The 24,295-nt window shown below is 36.2% G+C and overlaps 2 long non-coding RNA genes across 2 annotated transcripts; both read right to left on the bottom strand.

The window, feature by feature from the left end:
• Positions 1-12,959: 12,959 nt before the first annotated feature.
• LOC310731181 lies at positions 12,960-14,164 on the bottom strand. Its single transcript, XR_014535094.1, has 4 exons — positions 13,936-14,164; positions 13,270-13,435; positions 13,101-13,183; positions 12,960-12,988 (listed from the first exon to the last, which is right to left on the bottom strand). It is a non-coding gene; the product is annotated as an uncharacterized lncRNA (long non-coding RNA).
• A 642-nt stretch (positions 14,165-14,806) lies between these two features.
• LOC310731180 lies at positions 14,807-17,947 on the bottom strand. Its single transcript, XR_014535093.1, has 5 exons — positions 17,833-17,947; positions 17,239-17,428; positions 17,011-17,085; positions 16,359-16,439; positions 14,807-15,079 (listed from the first exon to the last, which is right to left on the bottom strand). It is a non-coding gene; the product is annotated as an uncharacterized lncRNA (long non-coding RNA).
• Positions 17,948-24,295: the final 6,348 nt, after the last annotated feature.

Below are 24,295 nucleotides of genomic sequence, written 5' to 3'. Positions count from 1 at the left end.
GAAGGCATTGCAACTGATCCGGCAAAGCTAGAGGCAGTGGTCACCTGGCCAAGACCCAGGACTGTAACAGAATTAAGATCTTTCTTAGGCTTCTGTGGGTTTTACAGACGTTTTGTGAAGGGTTATTCAAGTTAATGCCATCCTTTGAATCAACTGCTAAAGGGTTATCCACCACTATCAAGGCAGAAAGAGACAAAAGCAAGTACATCTGCTGTGGCATGTTTTAAGCCGAGGGATTCTTTTGGGGTGAGATGGGATGATAAGTGTGAGAAAGCATTTAATGAGCTAAAACTTGCCTGACAAAAGCTCCTGTCTTGGTTTTTGCCGATCCACAGTTGCCTTATGTACTTCATGTAGACGCTAGCCGAGATGGGGTGGGAGGTGTCTTATACCAACAACATCCAGAGGGCCTGCGGCCAGTTGCTTTTATTAGTCGTAGTCTTTCACCCTCTGAGGAGAATTTTTGAGGTGAGAACAGACAACAACCCTTTGACCTATATCTTGTCCTCTGCGAAATTGGATGCTACAGGACACGGATGTTTGTCTGCTTTGTCTACGTACACTTTTAGCCTGAGGTATAGGCCTGGCAAGACAAATGTGGATGCAGATTCTTTATCCAGACGTCTTCATTCTAGTGCCATGCCTGATGATGAGTGGGAGGAGATTTCAGCCCCTGGAGTTCGTGTCATGTGTCAGTCTGTAATAACTTGTGAGAAACTGGAAAATCCTTATGAGTGGAGAACATGGGCTTCTGTATCTTCTGAAGACAATGTGTCAGGAGCATTAGGTAATGTTGTGTCCTTTTCCCAAATTGAGCCAGGGAATTTGGACTCTAAGGACTTGAGAGAGGCTCAAGAATTTGATTCTTGTCTAAAGAAAGTGAGACTAGCTATTAGTCAGAAGCAGCTTCTCAGTTGTATAGATTTTGACCACCCAGACTTGAAGCTTTGGGAGAAAGAGTGGGGAAATCTAGTAGTGGAAAACGGGTTGCTGTGCAGAGTGACTAAATTGTTAGACAATAGGGTAAGACGGCAACTTGTACTCCCTGCTCCTTTTCGAAACTCAGTATTGACATCTCTTCATGATGAGAGTGGACATGTAGGGTTTAACAAGACCTATGCTCTCATTAGAGACTGATTTTTCTGGCCACGTATGAAAGCTGAAGTGAAAAGCTACTGTAAGACTTGTAGACGTTGTACCGTGAGGAAGACCTTGCCAAAAAAAGACTGCTCTCATGTCTCATTTGCAAAGCTCGGGTCCTTTAGACTTGGTGTGTATTGACTTTTTGGCGATTGAACCGGACAGCCATAACATGTGCAATGTACTTGTGGTTACCGATCATTTTACCCGCTATGCCCAAGCATACTCTCCCAAAGACCAAAAAGCTTTGACTGTAGCAATGACTTTGAATGAGAAGTTCTTTGTCCATTACGGATTACCGAACAGAATTCATTCAGATCAAGGCAGAGATTTCGAATGTAGATTGATCAAAGAGATGCTGAATGTGTTGGGTGTAAAGAAATCTCGAACATCTCCATACCATCCACAGGGAGATCCCAAACCAGAACTATTTAATTGAACTCTGTTTAATATGTTGGGTACCTTAAATCCCAGTCAGAAATCTAAATGGAGTCAGTATATTCCACAGCTTGTACATGCATACAATTCTACTCGAAATGAGTCAACAGGTTATTCTCCATATTTTATCATGTTTGGTAGGGAGACCAAATTGCCTGTGGATGTTACTTTTGGGGTGTCGAATGGAGAAGGCTCTGAAGTACTGCATTGCAAATATGTTGAAAACTTGAAAAAGTGGCTGAAAACTGCTTATGAGTTAGCGGCTGCATCTGCTGCCCGAGTGAACCAAAATAACAAAAGGAGATATGATGAAAAGGTCCGTCAATTTGATTTAAATCCTGGTGATAGGGTTCTTATCAGGAACCTTGGTTTGAAAGGAAAGCAAAAGCTTGCTGACCGTTGGAGTTCTGTTACTTATGTAATAGAGAAGCAGTTACCAAACTTGCCAGTGTATCAGTTGGTTCCAGAAGGTGGCGAAGGTCAAAAGAAAGTTTTACATCATAATCATATTCTGCCTTTAAGGTATCAGATTAGAATAGGGAACGAAGGGGAAGAACTTCCAGAAAGAAATTGCAGAACTCAAAGTAAGCGCTCGAGGCAGAAAAGAAAAAAGTCTAATAGGACACAAACTTCTGTTGATTCCCATGATGTTTGTTCTTCTGATTCAGAGTCTGAGTTCGGCTATTGGCCCTGTTTATTTCGTTACTTCTTACCTACAGAGATGGACAGGTCTGAGGTTCAGGAGTCTACTGCAGTGAAGGCCACTTTGTTCGAACAAGTTAATGAGACTGATATGGGTCCATGTGAGGTTAATAATGACTTTATTTACCATGACATGGTAGAAGTTGTTCTTGAAGAAAATAATAAAGTCCAGGACAGTATGATACAAACCTGTGTCCCAGCAGAGAGAGTTCTTGAGACTTGTTCAGAAACACTACTTGACTCTCATTCAAGGAGATCAAAAAGAGACAGAAAACCTCAACATAGGTTTACATATCCACAGTTGGAGTTCCTAGTAGCGAAACTGTGGTATTTTCTAAACATGGTGATGTGTGTAACAGCTGGGACCACAGGCTCCTGTGCGCCAAAACCCTATACCCCCGTAACCATAAGAGGGTAACATTCATACACGTGCCTGGTAAGTAGTCTAAATAGTAGTAGTGAAATATAGTAGACTAGCTATCCATAGTATAGGACTCGAAAAGTAAAAAGTAATTATTTAGCGACATTAGCATGGGTAACTAGCCGGCTAGATAATTTTAGCTTCGATAGTTTTCATTCTTTGTCTAAATATTTCATTCTTACCGAGCTAATGGTTATATGTATTTTAATAAATAAAATTAGACTTTTATTTGTCTTTTGGTTAACTTTTAGTCGAATATTTGATATTTCTAACAAACTAGCTAACACAGAAGCAGCACTTGCAAACCCGGCTGGCATGAGGCTAAAAATGATGTGTCCTACACCATTAGTCTAAATGTCCATTTCTGGACATATTATCAGTCTTTCATACTTAATTTATTTAGTCACATTTATCCATTATTTCCTGCAAGCCCATGCTCTTTATGCTAATATCAGGGAAGATTAGACAAAAAAAATTAGGAGCAGATTACTTTTCTCCTCTTCACTCCTGTACCGATGATCACCTTTCCTTGGGGCTATTATGGGTGATTTGTTTCTCAATAATAATAATAATAATAATAATAATAATAATAATAATAACAAAAATAAACGATAAACTCTGTTTCAAAGAGAATAAAACCCATAAAGTTTGGAAACTCACCGTTCCAGGGGTCGTACAGTCCGCTCTATTAAACATTTTACTATTACATTTTTTATATCACATTTTTACTATTGAACATTAGGTAGCTGGTAAGTAGTGTAATTAGTGGTAGTAGAATATAGTAGATCCTTTAGGCCTTTATGTTTATTATCCTTCCACATTTCAGAGTAGAAAAGTGATTGTATTGCACTTATACTGATATTTGTCTGTTTTTGATTTTCTTCACCACTGAGTGTTGTTTATATTTTTAGGTAAAATGAATTACAGTCTTTCAGCACTGTATGTAGGTGATCTGCACCCAGAAGTGACAGAGTCCATGCTGGTGGAGGAGTTCAGCTCTGCAGGCCACGTTCACTCTGTCCGGGTCTGCAGGAAATGGAATAACGGCGTTTCACTTAACTATGCATTCGTCAACTTTTACAAACAAGCCGATGGTAATTCAAACCACACCCGAACCCAAACACTATTTCTGCATTTTATACCAGTTTATAGCCTACTTAATACTCCAGGAGTCATTTCTGTATTATTTACTGCTTTCTTAAATGGATATGGTGAGGATTTGTGTCTTAAATACAATTAAAGTGCGTTTTCAGTTACCCATCTGTACCAAGGGTGCCAATAATTCTGAATATGTCTTTACACAGTCTTTTTCTCCTAAATGAATGACCTGGAATTAATTTTGTTCCCTCAGCTGAGCGAGCATTGGCAACTCTTAATTGTAAGCTCCTTATGGGGTGGCCCATAAGAGTCATGTGGTCTCAGAGGGATTCCACCTTGAGGAAGAGCGGCGTCGGGAACTTGTTCATCAGAAACTTGGACATGACGACGATTGACAGCATGACCCTTTTTGACCTCTTTTCGGTTTTTGGGACTGTCCTGTCATGCTTATATTGTTATACAGTTATATTGTTCTTTTGAAAAAAATAAAGAAACAAAAACTAAATGGATAATTATAATAATATTAATAATAATAATAATGTTGTATGTGTGCAGGATGTACCGATGGCTCCTCCACCTCAAAAGCGCTTGACCATCTATATGTTGGAGTCTGCCGATTTTGAAATGCAGATCCAGATGGCTCGTGAGTATCACACACATTTACCAACACAAACACAAAATAATGGCTAATGTACACTTTTGTATCTCTCTCTCTCTCTCTCTCTCTCTCTCTCTCTCTCTCTCTCTCTCTCAAAGGATGCAGATAAAATTTCATGGTTGCTGGTGCAGAGTAAAAACAACTTTAATATCATTAACATGATTGCAGATCCTAATGTCCTGCATTCCAAAGTGAGCACACAGTTATTAATATTATATTTAGGAATGATTTGTAATAAGTGGTTGTAATAACGAGTGTCTATTCTAAAAATATTTCAAGTGTTTCATTTCTGATGAACTGTCGATATTAAAATGATAATTTTGCTTTGGCCATGTGGAAACAAAACCCCACCCACCGATTCCTTATTTACATCTATTCATAATCACACATATCACTCCTCTATTCACTCTTTATATGCATGTGACACACGTGTGATAGAAGCGTATGTGTGTGTTGGTGTGCAGGTGGATAAAATGGATATGTTCCTAAAGGCAGGAGAAGCAGGAGTCAAGCCGGTGAGTATCATTCCTTAAAACTGGATTATGCACTGCAAATTGTTCATGTGATACTCAACATCATTTTTACACACACACACACACACACACACACACACACAGTGTGGACTAAAACCCCTTTTAATTTCTCTTTCAGGAAACTCTAAAGATGCTCTTTGGGACAACGAAAAAGAGAAATAAGAAGAAGAAAAATAAATTATTATTTTTTTAATGGTAAATAACCATATACAAAAAAAATATATTAATTGTGTGTGTGTGTGTGTGTGTGTGTGTGTGTGTGTGTGTGTGTGTGTGTTATATATATATATATATATATATATATATATATATATATATATATATATATATATTTCCTTGTATTTTTTATTTTTATACATTCAGTTTGTTTATTACTTTTATTTTATTATTATTAATAATATAAAAATAAAGACTTCAACAATGTAAATGCTTTCGGTTGGTCTGAATCGTCATTTTATAAGAACTTAAATAGGAACTTGTCAAGTAATTGTGATACACATACATGAAAGACAAAATATAAATGTATATTTTCCTGAGACCAGCAACAAACATCATAGTATCGAAACTTTAGTGTTAAGGAGCCGATAAAAACCCCCAGCAGCTGTTCATTCTAATTCTGTTTCCTCCTTTAAAGTTACAGAAATACTGATTTAAGTTCCAACATAACATGAAGCTGAAATCAATTCTGAATTTAAGTCAAGTTTATTTCTATAGCGCTTTTCACAACAGACATCGTTTCAAATCAGCTTTACAGAATTTAAGAGTTGTACAAGTAATATGTATTTATCCCTGATGAGCAGCCATGGTGACTGTTGCAAGGAAAAACTCCCTTAGATGTTATGAGGAAGAAACCTTGAGAGGAACCAGACTCAAAAGGAGAACCCATTCTCATTTGGGCGATATCAAGATTTATGTGTGGCAGCCTAAGAAAGGAAATAAAGCCTTTTGACATACTTTGATAGACAGACAGACAGACAGATCTATCTATCTGTCTGTGCTGCAAAGCTTTTCTTTAATGCATACTGCATGACCCAACCTCAACTAGAGAGAGGGAGAAAGAAAATCAACATTAAATATAAGTCTAAAACAGATTAAGCAAAAAGCATGTCCTGATAGTGCCACTAGAGGTCAGTGTGAGACTGATGTGACCTTGCCGTTACAATTCAACTGTTTTTTTTTTTTTTTATAACCGACTGCAGCTTGGTTAAAGTGAAGCTCTAAAGATAGACAATATAATAAGATAATAGTTTAAACCAGGGATCCTGGAGCTGTGAAGGAGTAGTGTGATGCACTGGACCAATGTCTTGTATTTAATGACATAGTGCACTTAAAGAAACATTGTCAAAATGACAATACATTACACAGCTGAAAATGACCTACTTAAATTTAAATGTAACAAGATCCTAAAAACTTTGTTACATAAACAATTTAGATATCTCACAAACCTCAAAAACTCTCTATAGAATAGTGTTTCCTGTTTAGACAAGAGGATATACTAGCCGGAGATGTGTGAGCCAGATAAAGACTCCCTGTTTACCTTACATACTAACATTGTAAATATTCAATAGACACTAAACAGACAAAGGAATGTGTGTGAAACAGTGTGAAAACCGTCTTAACACTAAGAGATATAATTATTTTGATGCTAAAGTGCCTTGAAAAAAAATATGTACACTGCAATCAACACTTTTTTTTTATATACAAGTACAACTCTCTGAAAGCAGTCCTGTAGCAATCCAGTAATTGTTTGAAAGCCACATGTGTAAGGAGTTTATATTTTACATTTAAAAATATACCAGAAAAAGTGACTGCGGTTAAGCCAGCCGCATCTTGGAAATAGACGGTTAACCTAGCCGCACTTTGTTTAGTGTTGCGCGTCTAATCGTGCACTTACGGTATGGGTGCTGGGAGCGGTCAAAATACATGTATAGACGCTTCAGAAAGGCGTTTCCGTTATAAAAAAAAGACTCAGTTCAATGTTCCACATTTAAACATTCATTAAACATTTTTCTTTATAGGTTTGCTCAATCTTTCAAATTATTCTTATGTACAGTGTCCCTGTCTATTACTCTGTTAAATCTTAACTCATTTTACTGTGGAGATTTTGGAGAAAACTAAAGGCAAAATCACTCAAAACCTCAGGTGCATTTTTAATCATGTTCCATATTCAAACACTCATAAAATATTTTTATTTATAGGTTTGCTCAATCTTTTAAATTATTCTTATTTACAGTGTCCCTGTCTATTACTCTATTAAATTTCAACTCATTTTACTGTGGAGTTTTGGAGAAAAGTAAAAGCAAACTCACTCAAAACATCACTGCATTTTCAATCATGTTCCATATTCAAACACTCATAAAACATTTTTATTTATAGGTTTGCTCAATCTTTTAAATAATTCTTATGTTCAGTGTCCCTGTCTATTACTCTGTTAAATCTTAACTCATTTTACTGTGGAGATTTTTAGAAAACTAAAGGCAAAATCACTCCAAGCATCACTACTTTTTTAATCATGTTCCACATTCAAACACTCATAAAACATTTTCTCTTATAGGTTTGCTCAATCTTTCAAATTATTCTTATGTACAGTGTCCCTGTCTATTATTCTCTTAAATATTAACTTATTTTACTGTGGAGATTTTGAGAAAAGTAAAGTCAAAATCACTCAACACATCACTGCATTTTCAATCATGTTCCACATTCAAACATTCATTAAACATTTTTATTTATAGGTTTGCTCAATCTTTTAAATTATTCTTATTTACATTGTCCCTGTCTATTACTCTGTTAAATGTCAACTCATTTTACTGTGGAGTTTTGGAGAAAACTAAAGGCAAAATCATTAAAAACCCCAGTGCATTTTTAACCATTCAACATTCCACATTCAAACACTCATAAAACTTCCTAGATAGTTTTTTTCAACTGATTCCTGTTTACAGTGATCCGGAATTTATTTATTTTGTATTTATTGTCAATTAATTTGACTGTACATTTTCAAGAAATTAAAGTTAATATTACTCAAAACATATGTGTATTCTTTTACTTATTTCCATATTATTCATAAAAATCTAAATAATTTGCATTATTATATTTTTTTTTTGAAAAATTTCAGAAAAAATACATTCTTGTTTTGTCCAAACATATAAAAATTGGGATATGGATTTCACTCCATTACTCCATTAGGTATCGCAGTTTTGGTTACGTTTGCCTCGGCTTCACTCTCTCGACTCTTCATGCCAAATGCGATACTGTTTTTTGTAAATGAAGCATACAGTTGTGCCCTTAGCCTGCTTTCAGTGTTTGTAGTGTCCCTGGGTCCAGAGGGGTGCACTTGCTGTCATACACAGAGAGCTGATTTTCATTACAAAACAAATTGCTGACTGTGATCCAGTGGCATTGCCGAATGTTCAATATTTGCAGAAACTTATTTTGTGGGGTTCCAACAATTCCACCATTTGGAATCGCACTAAAGACATCAGGCAAAAAATCCAGACGGTTAATATAAAGCCAAATTATTTTACAAGTAACCCTGTAGACAGCAGTGTAATTATAACAGACAATCAATTACAAAGTTTTACTCCTATTCACGAGAATTACTTAATTTCATTAATTTCCTCATCAAAATCATCAACCTGCATTCTCGATCCCTTGCCTACAAGTTTCTTTAAACAGATCATTCCAGAGGTAATTGAACCTGTTTTAAAAATAATAAACTCTTCCATTAGCACTGGTTTTGTACCAAAATCCTTCAAACTGGCAGTTATCCACCCCCTAATTAAGAAACCTGACCTTGACCCATGTCAGCTGTCCAACTACAGACCAATATCAAATCTCCCCTTCATAGCCAAAATTTTGGAAAAGGTTGTAGCACAGCAGTTATGCTCACACCTACTTATGAATAATATTTTTGAAATGTATCAGTCAGGATTTCGGCCTCATCATAGCACAGAGACGGTGCTAGTTAAGGTGGTAAATGACCTGTTATTGGCCTCTGATCAGGGTTTTGTCTCCTTACTTGTTTTGCTCGACCTTAGTGCAGCTTTTGACACCATTGATCACACTATACTACTTGCTAGACTTGAGAACGTTGTTGGAATAAAGGGAACGGCTCTCTCTTGGCTCAGGTCTTATTTGACTGATCGCTATCAGTTTGTTGATGTTAATGGTGAGTTCTCCACACTCTCTGAGGTAAAGTTTGGTGTTCCTCAAGGATCTGTCTTAGGCCCTCTGCTTTTCTCTTTATATATGCTGCCTCTTGGAGAAATTATTCATAAACATGGTATTAGATTCCATTGCTATGCTGATGATACACAGCTATATATTTCAGCAAAGCCAGATGAGAGAGATCAGCTTAACAATGTTAAAAAATGTGTAAAGGACATTAGACAGTGGATGCTCGATAACTTTCTTCTGCTAAACTCAGATAAGACGGAAGTACTTTTACTAGGACCACATGCAGCTAGAAGCAAACTTTCCGATTACCTAACATCTCTGGATGGTGTTTCTGTTTCAGCGTGTACGGCTGTCAAAGACCTTGGTGTGATTATTGACTCGAGTCTTTCCTTTGAGGCTCACGTGAATAATATTACCAGGATCGCCTTCTTTCACCTTAGAAATATTGCTAAAATTAGAAATATGATGTCGTTACAGGATGCAGAAAAACTAGTTCATGCTTTTGTTACTTCTAGATTAGACTACTGTAACGCTTTACTGTCTGGGTGTGCGAGTAGGTGCATAAATAAGCTTCAGTTAGTTCAGAATGCAGCAGCAAGAGTCCTCACTAGATCTAGGAAATATGACCACATCACCCCTGTATTAATCAGTCTACACTGGCTCCCAATCAAATCTCGCATTGATTATAAAATTTTACTACTGACATATAAAGCACTTAATGGTCTCGCACCACCGTATCTGAGTGAACTTCTGTACCAGTATGATCCTCCACGCCTACTTAGATCAAAAGGTGCAGGCTATCTGTTGGTTCCTCCAATAATGAAGATTACAGCAGGGGGCAGATCTTTCTCTTATAAAGCCCCGCAGTTATGGAACAGCCTTCCTATCAGTGTTCGGGACTCAGACACAGTCTCAGTGTTCAAGTCGAGGTTGAAAACATATTTATTCAGTCAAGCCTTTAATCAGTAGATTTTTTCTCAGGTAAAGGCTCAGATCTGGAGGGAACATTGATATAGAGTGTTTGGTGAACTGGGATATTTGTACGCTGTCGTCCCCTCACATTCACGTGTTCACTCAGGTTTGTTGATGGTGGTGTGGTGGGCCGTCTCTTATCCCAGAGATCCCTCATGTCTGTGTTGCCTTCTGGTTCTCCCTTTTAGTTATGCTGCTATAGCGAGTCTTGCCGGAGTCCAAACTGCACAGTGACTTTAACTCTCATGCAACAATAGGTACACTTAATAATCCATATCCTTCTCTTCCTGTCACCCTCTTCTCTCTCTCTCTCTCTCTCTCTCTCTCTCTCGGTCGAGTTAAACATGCTCCTGAGGCTCCAGTGACCACTGTTCCTGCCCCTCTCCCCCCCGTGGATCTTCCCACTTCATCCAGGCCTGCCTGGATTGGATGTCAACAGTCTCCTACACTGATGTCAACAGTCTCCTACACTGACTCAGAAATACACTTCGCTTTTGATCATCATCACTGCACCCCGCAACATTGTATACCCGCCACAAATGGACATTCGGTGTAACCCAGATGAGGATGGGTTCCCTCTTGAGTCTGGTTCCTCTCAAGGTTTCTTCCTTATGCCATCTCGGGGAGTTTTTCCTTGCCACAGTCGCCAGTCGCCACCGGCTTGCTCATCAGGGAAAAACTTACTCATAAAGAACATATTCATTTTTAATCACCGCATTATCTGTGTAAAGCTGCTTTGAGACAATGTTCATTGTTAAAAGCGCTATACAAATAAAAATGAATTGAATTGAATTGAATTAAAGGGCAGAACAGATTGAAACCCATCAATGTGCACATTGTCCTTTGCCATGAGGTAGCTGGCCAGGTCGATGACATCACAGGTCAACCAGTAATCAGGGTTGAGTCAAGTATTTGACTCAAGTATTTGTTGCAGCATTTGTATTTTTTGTGGCCTGCATAGTCTTCAAGGAGCAATTGTTTCTGATAGACCTGATTTATTCCAGATTGGCCCTTCGATTTTTGATTGTTTTCTCCTGATATTCTTCACTGGTTCTTTCTGTAGATTTGTGCCAGTTCAGATTTAAATTTGATGCAATGTGAAGACAAAAAGTCAATCTTGTTTGTGATCTTAGTCTATTAAGTATCTTTATAATGAGGGACAGCAGTGTCAGTTCTACATTTTGGGACCTTCTGGAAGACCACATGATAAATGTGAGGGACCATGAGATAAAATGCTGTCATAATCATGCAATGATAAACCATTCTTTTAATTAATCAGCTGATTTTCCTTTGCCTTCAGACTGCTCTGGTGTTTTGGGCTACACTTATATTTGTTGTACATCAGGACTATCATCTTTCCTCTCTGCCTGTGTTTTGTAATAGTGAAATTGAACATGCTCGTCTCCTGCCATATTGACACTGGATATACAAACATACAATTTCCAATCAATATATTCCTCCTTCTAAATAAGCTGTGAAAGTTGATTCAAGAGATTGGAAGCCATGACTCTGCTATCATAATAACAAGACATCAGTTTACACATTCAGTAACACTTTAAAGTGATTACAGATTACAGTGATTGTTCCCAATATTTGTACCTCACCAGTTAGATTTTTTTACTATATATATATAAAATGTATGTGTGTGTATATTTAAACCTGGATCACATCTTCTGGCTTTTTCTTTTTCTCAGGCACTTTTGGGGGTGCCTTTGAAGACTTCTCCTGACAAACACACACACACACACACACACACACACACACACACACACACACACACACACACACACATAAAAACCCATTTTATTTAAAATAAATAAGGATTTAGTTTAAAAGCATATGCTTCTGCTCTTTTTTTTTAACAAAAATTGTTTAGTTGTTGTTGTTGTTGTTGTTGTTGTTGTTGTTGTTATTATTATTATTATTATTATTATTATTATACACTCCAAAAAATAATACCTTGTTTTTTACATCTTGGAATGGAAGAACCTTGACTAGTGGAGAAACATATAATCCTTTACGCCTCTGTCTCTTTTTCCACTGCTCCATTTCCACTCGAATGGACTTGAAGAGACACACATACATCACACAGGTTTCTTTTTTTTATCTATTAAATTTTTTTATGACGTGTATCTTACAGCATCTTGGTTTATAGGACGGTGGTGAGACCTGAGATGTTGTATGGATTAGAAACAGTGGCATTGAGTAAAAGACAGGACGTGGAGCTGAAGGTAGCAAAGCTGAAGATGTTGAGGTTTTCATTTAGAGTGACGAGGATGGACAGGATTAGAAATAAGTTTATTAGAGGGACAGCGCATGTAGGATGTTTTGGTGACAAGGTGAGGAGGCGAGATTGAGATGGTTTGGACATGTGCAGAGGAGGGACATGGGGTATATCAGTAGGAGAATGCTGAGAATGGAGCCATCGGGAAGGAGGAAAATAGTAAGAAGAAGGAGGAGGTTTATGTATGTGGTGAAGGAAGACATGCAGGTAGTTGGTGTGAAAGAGGCAGATGTAGAGGACAGGGGGGGATGGAGACGGATGATCCCCTGTGGCGACCCCTTATGGGAGAAGCCAATAGAAGAAGAAGAAGATATTACAGCATCTTGGTTTATATTTAGGGAACATTGGATTGGCAATATTTTGTAAAAGGTGAAAGTACAAAAATATTTTATTACTCTCTTTCTTGTTCGTTCTGTGTCTTCATATTCACGGAGCAGTGCGTCGTGCATGCTCTGATAAATCTGGACAAAGTCATCCAATCTTGTCAATCTCCTTCTCTGGAACCTAATTTTTTTTAGGTCCCATTGACTTTCCATTATTCCTTGTGTCCGATTGTCTTGTGTAAAGTTCTGAATTATGGACAACAAATTGTAGTTATTTAAGGCATTACATTTATGTAAAAAAAAAAAAAAAAACATTTTTTATCAACAAGCTATTAAAATCAATCAGTTGAGTTTTTACCTGATTATTGGACTGACTGACTTTTTTATAAATCTGCCTGAAATGTTGGTAGGCTGAGCCTGTACCATGACGTCCAATATCACCTAAAGAATTACATTGTTTGTTTGTTTATTTATTTATTTTTATAATCAGTAGTAATGTTAGGAAACACTCCTATCAAAAAACCTACCTAGCAATAGGCCAGACCACAGAGTTGCGTGTGGAAGGAAGTACCTGGTCAAATTTTCAATGAATGTTGGGGCGTAATAGCTGTTTTCTTTCCCATTAAGGTCAAGAGGTGCTTTCACTATTACCTTCTGGAAGTGGCTTTCAAGGGGTGTGTTTCCCACATCATTCTGAAAGGAAATGTTTTGTATTATATAGAATTTAAACATTAATGTTTATGAAGCGAATTATGTTGTGTAGCTGGAGAAGCAAGATACAGGAATTTGTATTATATAAGTATAATATCTATCTATCTATATATATATATATATATATATATATATATATATATATATATATATATATATATATATATAGATATAATGTATATTATTATTAATAGCACATATTAATTATTTATGCTAATGCACATAAAGACAATTTAGCAGGCACTTAATTTAAATCAAATTGTGGTTCAAGTAATACTTAGAAACATCATGCAAATGTTAGGGAATGTCTTCAATAAAACCTTCTTTTATGCCCTTGAATGTAAAGTTTGTACATGATGAAAACACACATGGTTGAGATGTCCTCTGTCAAGACAGAGATTCAACATAGCACCTTGCTGCAAGAGTGTGTATTGTCAGCAGTCTACATATATAGCAATAACTGTTAATAACATATTAATTACCTTGTAGTCTTCAGCAACAATGTTTTGTTCCTCAACTTCCAGTTTTCCTATTTGTTGCATCAGTGCTTGCAAGTTGTTATAGTGCTTAGCCACATTGTCTCCAGTGCATGGACTACAAAACAGGACTGTGGCACTGAGGAGCACCTCATCCATCTGCTTCAGATTTTCTGAACATGCAAGTAGCCCAAATGTGTGCATTGCAAGTTTGTAATGTTTTGGCACTCTAAAATGACAGCAATAAAAACAGAAATTGGTTATGTTTCAAATGCTTTATACATTAATCTCAGTAAAAAAAACAACCAAAAAAATAAAAACCTACTGTTTTTTGCACAGACACTTTGCATTTTTCATTATGTGGCTTAAGCATCTATGAAGGATGGAAAGATCAAACTTTTCTGACTGGTATTGTCCACTGATTATTTCAAAGTACTTCTTCAGGAGATCCTCCAGACTTAGTTGGCAGAATGTAAAAGAAATAGAATTCAGAAGCACAAGGGAGCCATCACAAATGATCATAATTGGCCTTTTGACTGCCTTTTTCCCATACATTCTCATCATGTCTGTTTGGAAAGCCTGCAAGAAGTACATGACAGATGCTGTTGTGTGGTCACAAGTAAGATAGGTTGCAATTGGAAGAGGAGATGCCCCCTTGGAAGGATTACGCACAACTAATTCATACACATAGTATGGTCGACTTGTGGAGCTTCCTTTCTGAATAATACTTCCTGTTGCATCCAGATAGACAATGTCTTCTTTGCACCTTCTGTAAAACACTGACAGTGTTTTCTTAGACCATAGCATTATCGAACCCGGGTCGCAGCGGTGAGAGCGCTGCATCTTAGCCCGTACATTCGAATAAAGGTGTGTTTTTTTGTGACAGCAGGGTTTTCACACTGTGTCTTTTAAAACCAAAACTGCAGTATGGGTGAATTGAGCGTATTCCCTTCGCAATCACGTTTGTCCACTGTAACCCTTGAAAACATCTTCCTTTCTGATGCTTTCTTAGCTCTTGCCATTCTTTCTTGTCAATAAAAAAGAACCATGGCTCTTGTGGCAAACTACATTTAAAGAATGTGTCCTTTTCCTCACTGCTTTCTGTAGACATGTAAGCTAATTCAGCCAAGTCAGGTTCCTTGTCATGATACTGTAACACAAAAACGATTCCAATTGTGATTTCATATAAAAAAAAGTATATATGCATTATTATATCATTTGGCAATAAATGTTATTAATTTGATAAAATAAATTGTATTTATTTATTTACTTATTTAGTTATTTAGTTAGTTAGTTAGTTAGTTAGTTAGTTAGTTAGTTAGTAAATGTTGAACCTGTGTATAGAACCTTCTGCTGTATGTGATAATTTCACATTTCTCAGAGTGCACATTTTTGAGGCAAAGGTTTTAAATGACTTGAGTCCTTTTTTTTTATCATATTCATTTTTTTCCCTTTGCATATTTTTGTAATTGTCATCTTGTATTTCATATCAGACTGCTAGTTGTTTTGATGTTATAGAATATCTGAAATATTAAAGATAGACCTTACATTTAATATTATGCTAGTATATACTATACTACTATATTTCTATGAATATACAGTCTGTATAGAAATGAATGACTTCTCAAACCTAAAATAAACACATTTTGTTGCTTTTAAGCTGAAATTGAAAACAGACACAGTTTTTGTATTATCCGGCTGTATTCACTCAGTTCAACCTATTACATTGCAATGAAAGATAATATAAATGGTATAAAACCAAACACCGTTATAAATAAATAAATAAATTACTGAGTTCTGACTGAAAAAAGTGAAATAGCATCGCCAACTTGTGTTTGGTTTTGTTGTTTTTTTCCTTTTTATTTAAATTACAAACTTACTAACTTTGCACATCTAAACTTTGCACATTTTGTCCATTTTCTTTGCAGATCTGCCCAAGTTCAGTTCAATTTTATGGTGACTGTTTGTTGACTGCAGTCTTCAAATCATTGTACAGATTTTCGATTAATGTTGAGGCCAAATAATAACAATTTAATCTTATCTGATCATAACACCTTTTTCCATGTGTCCTCAGAATCTTTACGGTGCATTTGACAAAGCTCATTTATGACTGCCTGATTTAGGTCACAAGACCTTTTGTACGAAGGGGTGATCCTTTTTCCAGCTCAGTGTTTCTTCTTTTTTTTTTTTCTTTTGCAGTCATGTTGGTCTTCTATCTTTCATTTGGATGGTATAAGTTGCATTGAGTACAGCTTACCAAAACTTACAGCAGAGTACAGTAAAGCTTACTGAAAGAAAAACTGTGTCTGCCTTTATTTCAGACTGCAACACTATGTGATTATTTTAAAGAGAAATTATTATTTTTATACTCAATTTTGTACTGAAGCAAAAACCAAGATATTTTTTAAATATATATTTTATTTGATTACCTTATCTTCTGAAGATTCAGGCTTTTTTTTAGAACAAGGACTGTTACCCTTTAAATCTGTTGTCAAATTCTCCCAAGAGCCCTGAAAGACATTATCAACAACACAAAGTAAACCCTTATTAATAACTAATCATGGAACATGCTAATTTTATCTTTTACTTCATAATATAGACAATTACCCTCTGATCAGGAAATGTTGATTTGCATTCAAGGTGTTGAATAAGTTTATCTTTTCAAAATAAGATATTTAGATATTTAATGTCTTTCTGCATAAGTGGAGGCCAGTTACTGTCTCCCACATTTCTCCTATCCTAAATCATTCCAAATGTGTAAATAATACACATAAAAGTGCAACACCATGCAATGCTAAACAGTTTTTATGTTATTTAATTTATTAATACTTAAAAAGTATACTCTATTGCATATTGAACAGCTAATGCAGTTATAGTCATTCAAATGTTTTTTAATAAGAAGACTGGACCTAATTTGTGTATGTCATATAATACAATGCACACTATTATTGTATAATATGCATTCTATATCAATATCACTCTGGATAATTGTAGTGCATACTCTAACAATCATTTGAATTTTTCACATTGCACACAATGTGGCACAGTTACCATAACAACAACTTATGACAGACAAATTACCAAGGAGGAACTGTTTTCTCCAGAAGCTCTTTCCTCATATCTCACTTTTGAGCTGCTCTTGTTCCCTGATGTTTCCTGGCGAAAAGTTAAGAATAAACTTGTTCATTTCGAAATATGATCATGATTAAAGTTATTTGACATTAAAAACTATATTTGTACAAACTTTAAAGTACATTAGTACCTTTTAACTTTAGCATTAATTGCATTTTTTTACAGAAGAGAAAATACCTTCCAAAGATGTGCAGTGGCTTTGCGAATTGTTAGCCGATTCAACAGTGTATTGGGCACTTCCAAATCTTTGCAGACATCTCCCCATAAATCAGATTCATGATAAATACTGTTGTTATTAATATTGACACCAGGTATAAAAAAATTTTAAATGCTTTGCAATATTTGGTCCAGGTTTATGGTAAGTGTCCTTGACTATAAAATGACATAGAACAATAGAGAAAATATGGGGGGGAGTGGTGGCTCCAGCGGTTAAGGCGCTGGGTTGCCGATCGGAAGGTCTGGGGTTCAAGTCCCGGTATCGCCAGGCTGCCACTCTTGGGCACTTGAGCAAGGCCCTTAACCCTCGTTGCTCCGGTGGTCCCTTACGAGGGAAATATCAAGGTCCGTGACGTCGGAGTGACGTGGGGCTGCCTTCCCGTGGGCTCACCACCTGCAGGAGGGACCGTAAGGGACGGTGCTGTGAGGATTGGGCAGCAGTCGAAGGCGGGGGCCTGCTTAGACTGCTGCCCCTGCGACCCGGATTACGGATAAGCGGGAGAAAATGAATGAATGAGGATGAATATATATATATATATTCCCTTGTGTATATACTTGCCTTTCCAAAAAATGGTGAAGGTGCAGGTTCTGAAATAAACACACACAACCATACACAGACACACCCACGTTTAAACAAACCCTAGTTTCTGAACATTTATAAAAACAAACTTATTTCCACTAAAATACAAAATAATATAATAATATTAATTTATTATTATTATTATTATTATTATTATTATTATTATTATTATTATTATTATTATTACCACTGACATTCATTGCAGAAAATAGATCATGCATTTTGCCTCTCTTGTTTGAAAATTAGTTCAGAGATTGCTATTTTATAACTGGGCCACTAGATGACCCTAATCAGCGTTCGAGCCAAATGAATAAACTGAATCAAAAATGTAAAAGCTTAGTCCTTTTTGCATGCAGGTATGCATTTATTCATCTAAAATGTATTTTTGGCAAAACTTTGTCGACATTTTAAGTAGTTACATTTGTTTTGCTTTGCTTTGTATTTATTTTCAATTATTTAAATCCCTGTAGCTTCTCAATTTGCATTTTCCCTGACACTTTTAAAAAAGGTCAAACAATGAAAGTTGACTATGGTTTTTATATGGTTTTTACACAGTGTTTATAAGCTGTGGCAAAATGCTTGCGGGAGCGGGCGGGAGTGGGTCACTGCTCGAATAAGAGTCAAGTCTTATGGGGGTGCCCAGTTGTTGTGTATTCCACTTACTTTTTTACTAAAATAATCTTTGGTACTCCTCTAAGTCTATTTTGAACTTGCCATGGGGGGGTCCCTGATACGTTATGGGGGTCCCGGATCCCCCCAGCACCCCTCAATTCAAGCACTGGTAACAGTCCCGCACAGGGCTCTACATAAAGGTGATTATATATATTACCAGCAACCACGCAAATAGTTAGATAAATCGCATTTTTAACAAATATATATAGGTTGTAATAGGGTATTTTTTCTTAATTTAATAGCAAATTACCTTGGTAAAAATTAACACATACCTGTGCCTAAGATTACTCATCCTTTATCCTGAATGTTGTCAACCTTTTCATGCAAAGAAATGCTAATCGATGCTTTAATGGCTCCACATCGTCATAAAAAAGATTTACAGCATGTGAAAGCCTATCACTGTCTTAGAATAGTGACTAACTGCCCAATGAAAGCTAACTTTTTGTCAACTGTGATTGACTCAACGGTTCCATAAATTACATACGAAGTAAAAGTAACTTAAAAACACAATACATAAACAAAAACAGGCTAGAAAAGTACAGAAAAGAAATTACTGCACTCCACTTATGGAGCGCTGCATCTTAACCACTAGGTTCATGAGATTAACAGAGGTAAATATAATATGTACATTTCGAACATGTGGTAAAAAAGCTAGTAAAATTAAAGAAAAGAGGACAAAAAGAAGTCTGGAAAGTTATATTTGATGACATCTAGAAGAAAATATTGACATGGTTAAACTTATTAATGGCTTGCAGCCTGTTAAATACCGAAATTCGGAACACATAACTTATCTTGTTTGTTAAAAAATACATTATTTCATAAATAGTAATATAATAATGTTACTATAATAATAACATTAATATCGTAATAACATTATTATAGTAATGTTATTATAATAATAATAAATATTAATAATAATTATTACTATTGTATGTCCTAACAATAACAACAACAACAACAATAATAATAATAATTATAATAATAATAATAATAATAATATAATATTATTGTTGTTTTGGTTTGAGTAGTATAAACATATTTTTGGACAGGAAAACCTTGTTACGTTTTTTGTTCCATTTTTTTTCGATTTATTTATATATTTTGTCCAGAAAACTTGTAATCAATTACAGTCCTCATGCTTCTGCAGAACTCATTTGTAACCTTCTGCCACAGACTCTATTGCAGCTTAGTCCTATAGTAGTTTAATGATCATTAAAATGGATTTTATTAGGCACCTTTCAAGACTCAATGACACCTTACAAGCACAGGATTGATTGATTGATTGATTGATTGATTGATTGATTGATTGATTGATTGATTGATGGTTGTATTGCATTCAATCAATCAATCAAACAATTTGTGATATTGATTATGATAAACAGACATTTGATAAAAATAGAAATATGTAATTTCCAAACAATAAAACAAAAGCCTAATATAATAGGATAATTTTAGGTGTGTGAATCAGTGCGCAGAAGAGAGTCAATAAATGTCCACAGGTGCTGAAGTCAAAGTAGATACTGTTGTGCAGTCTGGCGGATTCTTGATTGAGTTTGCTTAATCTTTAAAATGTCCAAGTTGTAACCTGGGGGGAAAAAAAGGCAAATTAAAAAAAATATATACACTTATTTCTGCATTTGAAAAAGAGTACAGTAGAAAATCTTGAAAATAAATACACTAATTGACCAGGTAAATCTGAATGAGAAACATTTGAAAGATTGAGCAAACCTATAAAGAATTATGTTTTATGAGTGTTTGAATGTGGAACATGATTGAAAATGCACCTGAGGTTTTGAGTGATTTTGCCTTTAGTTTTCTCCAAATCTCCACAGTAAAATGAGTTGAAATTTAGGAGAGTAATAGACAGGGACACTGTAAATAAGAATTATTTAAAAGATTGAGCAAACCTATAAGAGAAAATGTTTTATGAGTGTTTGAATGTGGAACATGATTGAAAATGCAGTGATGCTCGGAGTGATTTTGCCTTTAGTTTTCTAAAAATCTCCACAGTAAAATGAGTTAAGATTTAACAGAGTAATAGACAGGGACACTGTACATAAGAATAATTTGAAAGATTGAGCAAAGCTATAAAGAAAACTGTTTTATGAGTGTTTGAATATGGAACATGATTGAAAATGCACCTGAGGTTTTGAGTGATTTTGCCTTTACTTTTCTCCAAAACTCCACAGTAAAATGAGTTGAAATTTAATAGAGTAATAGACAGGAAAACTGTAAATAAGAATAATTTAAAAGATTGAGCAAACCTACAAATAAAAATATTTTATGAGTGTTTGAATATGGAACATGATTGAAAATGCACCTGAGGTTTGAGTGATTTTGCCTTTAGTTTTCTCCAAAACTCCACAGTAAAATGAGTTAATATTTAAGAGAATAATAGACAGGGACACTGTACATAAGAATAATTTGAAAGATTGAGCAAACCTATAAGAGAAAAGGTTTAATGAATGTTTGAATGTGGAACATTGAACTGAGTCTTTTTTTATAACGGAAACGCCTTTCTGAAGCGTCTTTACATGTATTTTGACCGCTCCCAGCACCCATACCGTAAGTGCACAATTAGACGCGCAACCCTAAACAAAGTGCGGCTGGCTTAACCGTCTATTTCCAAGATGCGGCTGGCTTAACCGCAGTGAAAAAGTGAGAGTCCTGCAAACATTTTTTCCGAGAGTATGCATGGCCCCGCCAACCACCCGTTTGCGGAAAAGCAGCATGTATAACCAAATGTGGTGAAGAGTTTTATAAACTGTAGCGGACCCCATCCTAATAACGGCCAAACTTTACTGATGGTCTCAAAGAAGTTTTATTTAGCCTTGGTAACTTCAGCAGATCACCGTAAGCGCTAACAAACAAGTAAAAGAAAATGCACATCAGCCTTTACATATATTAACACTTTAACTGCATTATTGTGACAATCATATGCTTAAATCCGCAGTTTGAATATAAATATACACACCTTATGGCATTACGGGGGTGCTAACCAAAATATAAAACTTTGATGAACCGTGCGATGATGCATACCCACAGCCGTAATCCGTACCGTAATGCCTTGCGCGCTGCCGCTTTTCAAAATAAGAGTCCCGCATTTGTACAAAAAAAGGAAACAATATAATATAATTTCAAAACTTATTTAAAAAATAGTAACTAGTTACAGTTACTCGTCACTCCATTCAAAAAGTAACTTAGTTACTTTGTTGATTACTTACACCATAAAGTAATGCGTTACTGTTAAAAGTAACTTTTTTGTTACTTTTTTAAAGAACGTTCTTTAAATGTTCCCATTAATGCCCCTTTTCGCGTTATGATCTATACAAACACAAAACTGACTTACACAAAGTCATTTTTAAACACTATTTTATTAAAGTCAGCACAAACTGAATATATCATAAGGATTTCTGAAATAAATAACAAAACAAGCTGAATAATATATTCACAATCAAAAACTAAAGTGGCTTCTACTGTTGTGTTGAGCTCTTAAAAATGTTCCTTTCACAGCTGAAGTATGAAAAATATCAACAATGTAAAACAGAACACCGGGTTAGATTCTAGCATGGGGTTCCTGGAGGAGCTTCAACAGATTGGAGTTGCTGTTTATCGCAGTAGATACGAGCTTCGAACCAGAAAGACACAGCTTACATTTGACTTAAAAGTTTTTGTCTTAATACTCAACTAAAGTGAAATAATGAGAATATTTCCACTTTGAAAAACTCGTCTCGCCTCGCCATTACTGTCACACAGACCTGAATAAACGGAAACACGCCCACAGCGCATCTTCTTCGTGTTTACAGTGGTTCATCCACCAATCCTACAATGAGTCTCTGCTGTAAACAGGTCAGACTGTACTCTACACTTCAGCCGAAATTCATCCATTTAAAAAAGTAACGGTAAACGCACCATACGGTAACGGTAACAGAGTTACTTTATTTTTAAAAGTAACGTATTACAGTATTAGTTACTGTCAAAAGTAACGCGTTACCGGTAACGCGTGTAGTGTCTTAAACGTATAGTATCTTAAATGTGTAATATCTAAAAGCCTTAACTCATACAATTCTACAAATGGTGTCCTGAAACGGCCAAAGTTAATTACTGAACCATCTGGCCAGATGTTTTCCTTTAAGCCAAATGTATGAAAGGCCCATAGTGCTTATCTTATGAGCCGTGACTGAGAAAATGAAACGGATGGTCGTCTTTAAATCAGTATAAGCCGAAGTATAGAATATGATCCAGGATGCACATCCTCTTGGGAAAAGACCTCTGACCCGTTCTCACTGTATGTTAAGATGAATGGTCTGGGAAAGTTAGCGCTGGTACATTTGAGATATATTAAATCTGGACAAAGACAGGTTTCTCTTTAAGATAAACATTATTGCACAGTAGGCTCATATACATCTGTTATGCATTAAGAGGCGGACCCAGAGAATGATCAGAATATATAATGAGTGTGCAGCCATGGATCGGGAGTCAGACTTTGAATCAGAGCGTGCTGACTCCAGGCTTGACCGGAAGGCCTGTAAAGATGATATTTCTGTGCTGAATAAAAATCATTATTTACACGAAATAACTGCGTCTACGGAGATTCCTTCCAACCGACAGCTACACTCCATCAAGACGACGAAATACACAACATTTCCTGGCGTCACGAATCCTGGGCGGTTTGCGGCCTCCTCAGCTTCGCGGATCTGCTCCGACGACTGCTCCCTGATCTGTCCGGCCGGCTGAAACGGTGAGCGTTTGGGGTTCCGTTTATCTGCTGTTGGGTCGCACCGTTAAAGGCCTGTGTGTGTGGGTTATTGGGTTGTTGAGTGTTGTGTTGTGATTGTCGGTTTGGGTGGCTCTCCGTTCTAAAATTTTTGCACTGCTGGGCAGCGCAAAAGGGGGGATTTGACTGTAATAATGCTTTGAAGGAAAATTAAACGTTGAATTACAATAGAAAAGAAGTGAAGTAAAAAAGTTCAAGAGGAAAAAAAAAGGAACAGGAATAAAGAGAGAAGTGAAGAAAATAAGAGTTGAAGCTAAAGTAAAAAGTAAAAGGTGAATGACTCTGAGAAAGAGTTAAATATGGTAAAAAGTTGAGGAAATAAAGGAAAACAGGAATATAAAGGTTGAAATAAAAAGGGAAAAGTAAGAATAAGGTTTAAAGAGGAAGCTGCAAGATTTGGACAAAAACCCTCAGGGAGGTGACATTTAAGTCAGGCCACAAAACCTGGGCATTCACTAGGTGGATTTCAGGTCAGTTCTGGGAACTGGATGATGCAGAATTAAAATTCAATTGAAGTTCCCACTCTGACTAATTAGCTGACGAGCTAGGTGATGATGCAACTGTCATTTGAATTTCTGCATATCAAAGAGGTAGCATAAATTTAATAAAGGAAGGAAATAAAGAGAAAAAAGAATAAAGGTGCGGCAAAATAGCATGCTATAAGTTTGTATGACTGAGTCGACTATAGTGTATGTGGAATTTGTGTGTGTGTGTTGAGGAAAACGTGTGTGCGCTTTGAAAAAAAAAAATAAATAAATAAATAAATAAATAATAATAAGAGAAGATAAGGGGTGTCTCTCCCTTTCTGTGCGCGCGGAACTAAGTGTGTGTTTGTGTTTGCGCGTGTGCGCTCAGCTACGAGTGAAGTCCCTCTTTCTCCGCTGTGGGCGAAACCCCCCCCCCTCTTCCTCTGCTTTTTTGTCTCTCTGCGTGTGAGGGTCTGCGCTCCGCTGCAGGCGGGCGGGACCCCCTCCCTTTCTCTCTCTTTT

Source organism: Silurus aristotelis, assembly GCF_946808225.1.
Source record: "Silurus aristotelis genome assembly, chromosome: 9".
In the NCBI taxonomy this organism is placed as follows: Eukaryota; Metazoa; Chordata; class Actinopteri; order Siluriformes; family Siluridae; genus Silurus; species Silurus aristotelis.
This window is presented reverse-complemented; position numbering and strand designations above follow the sequence as displayed.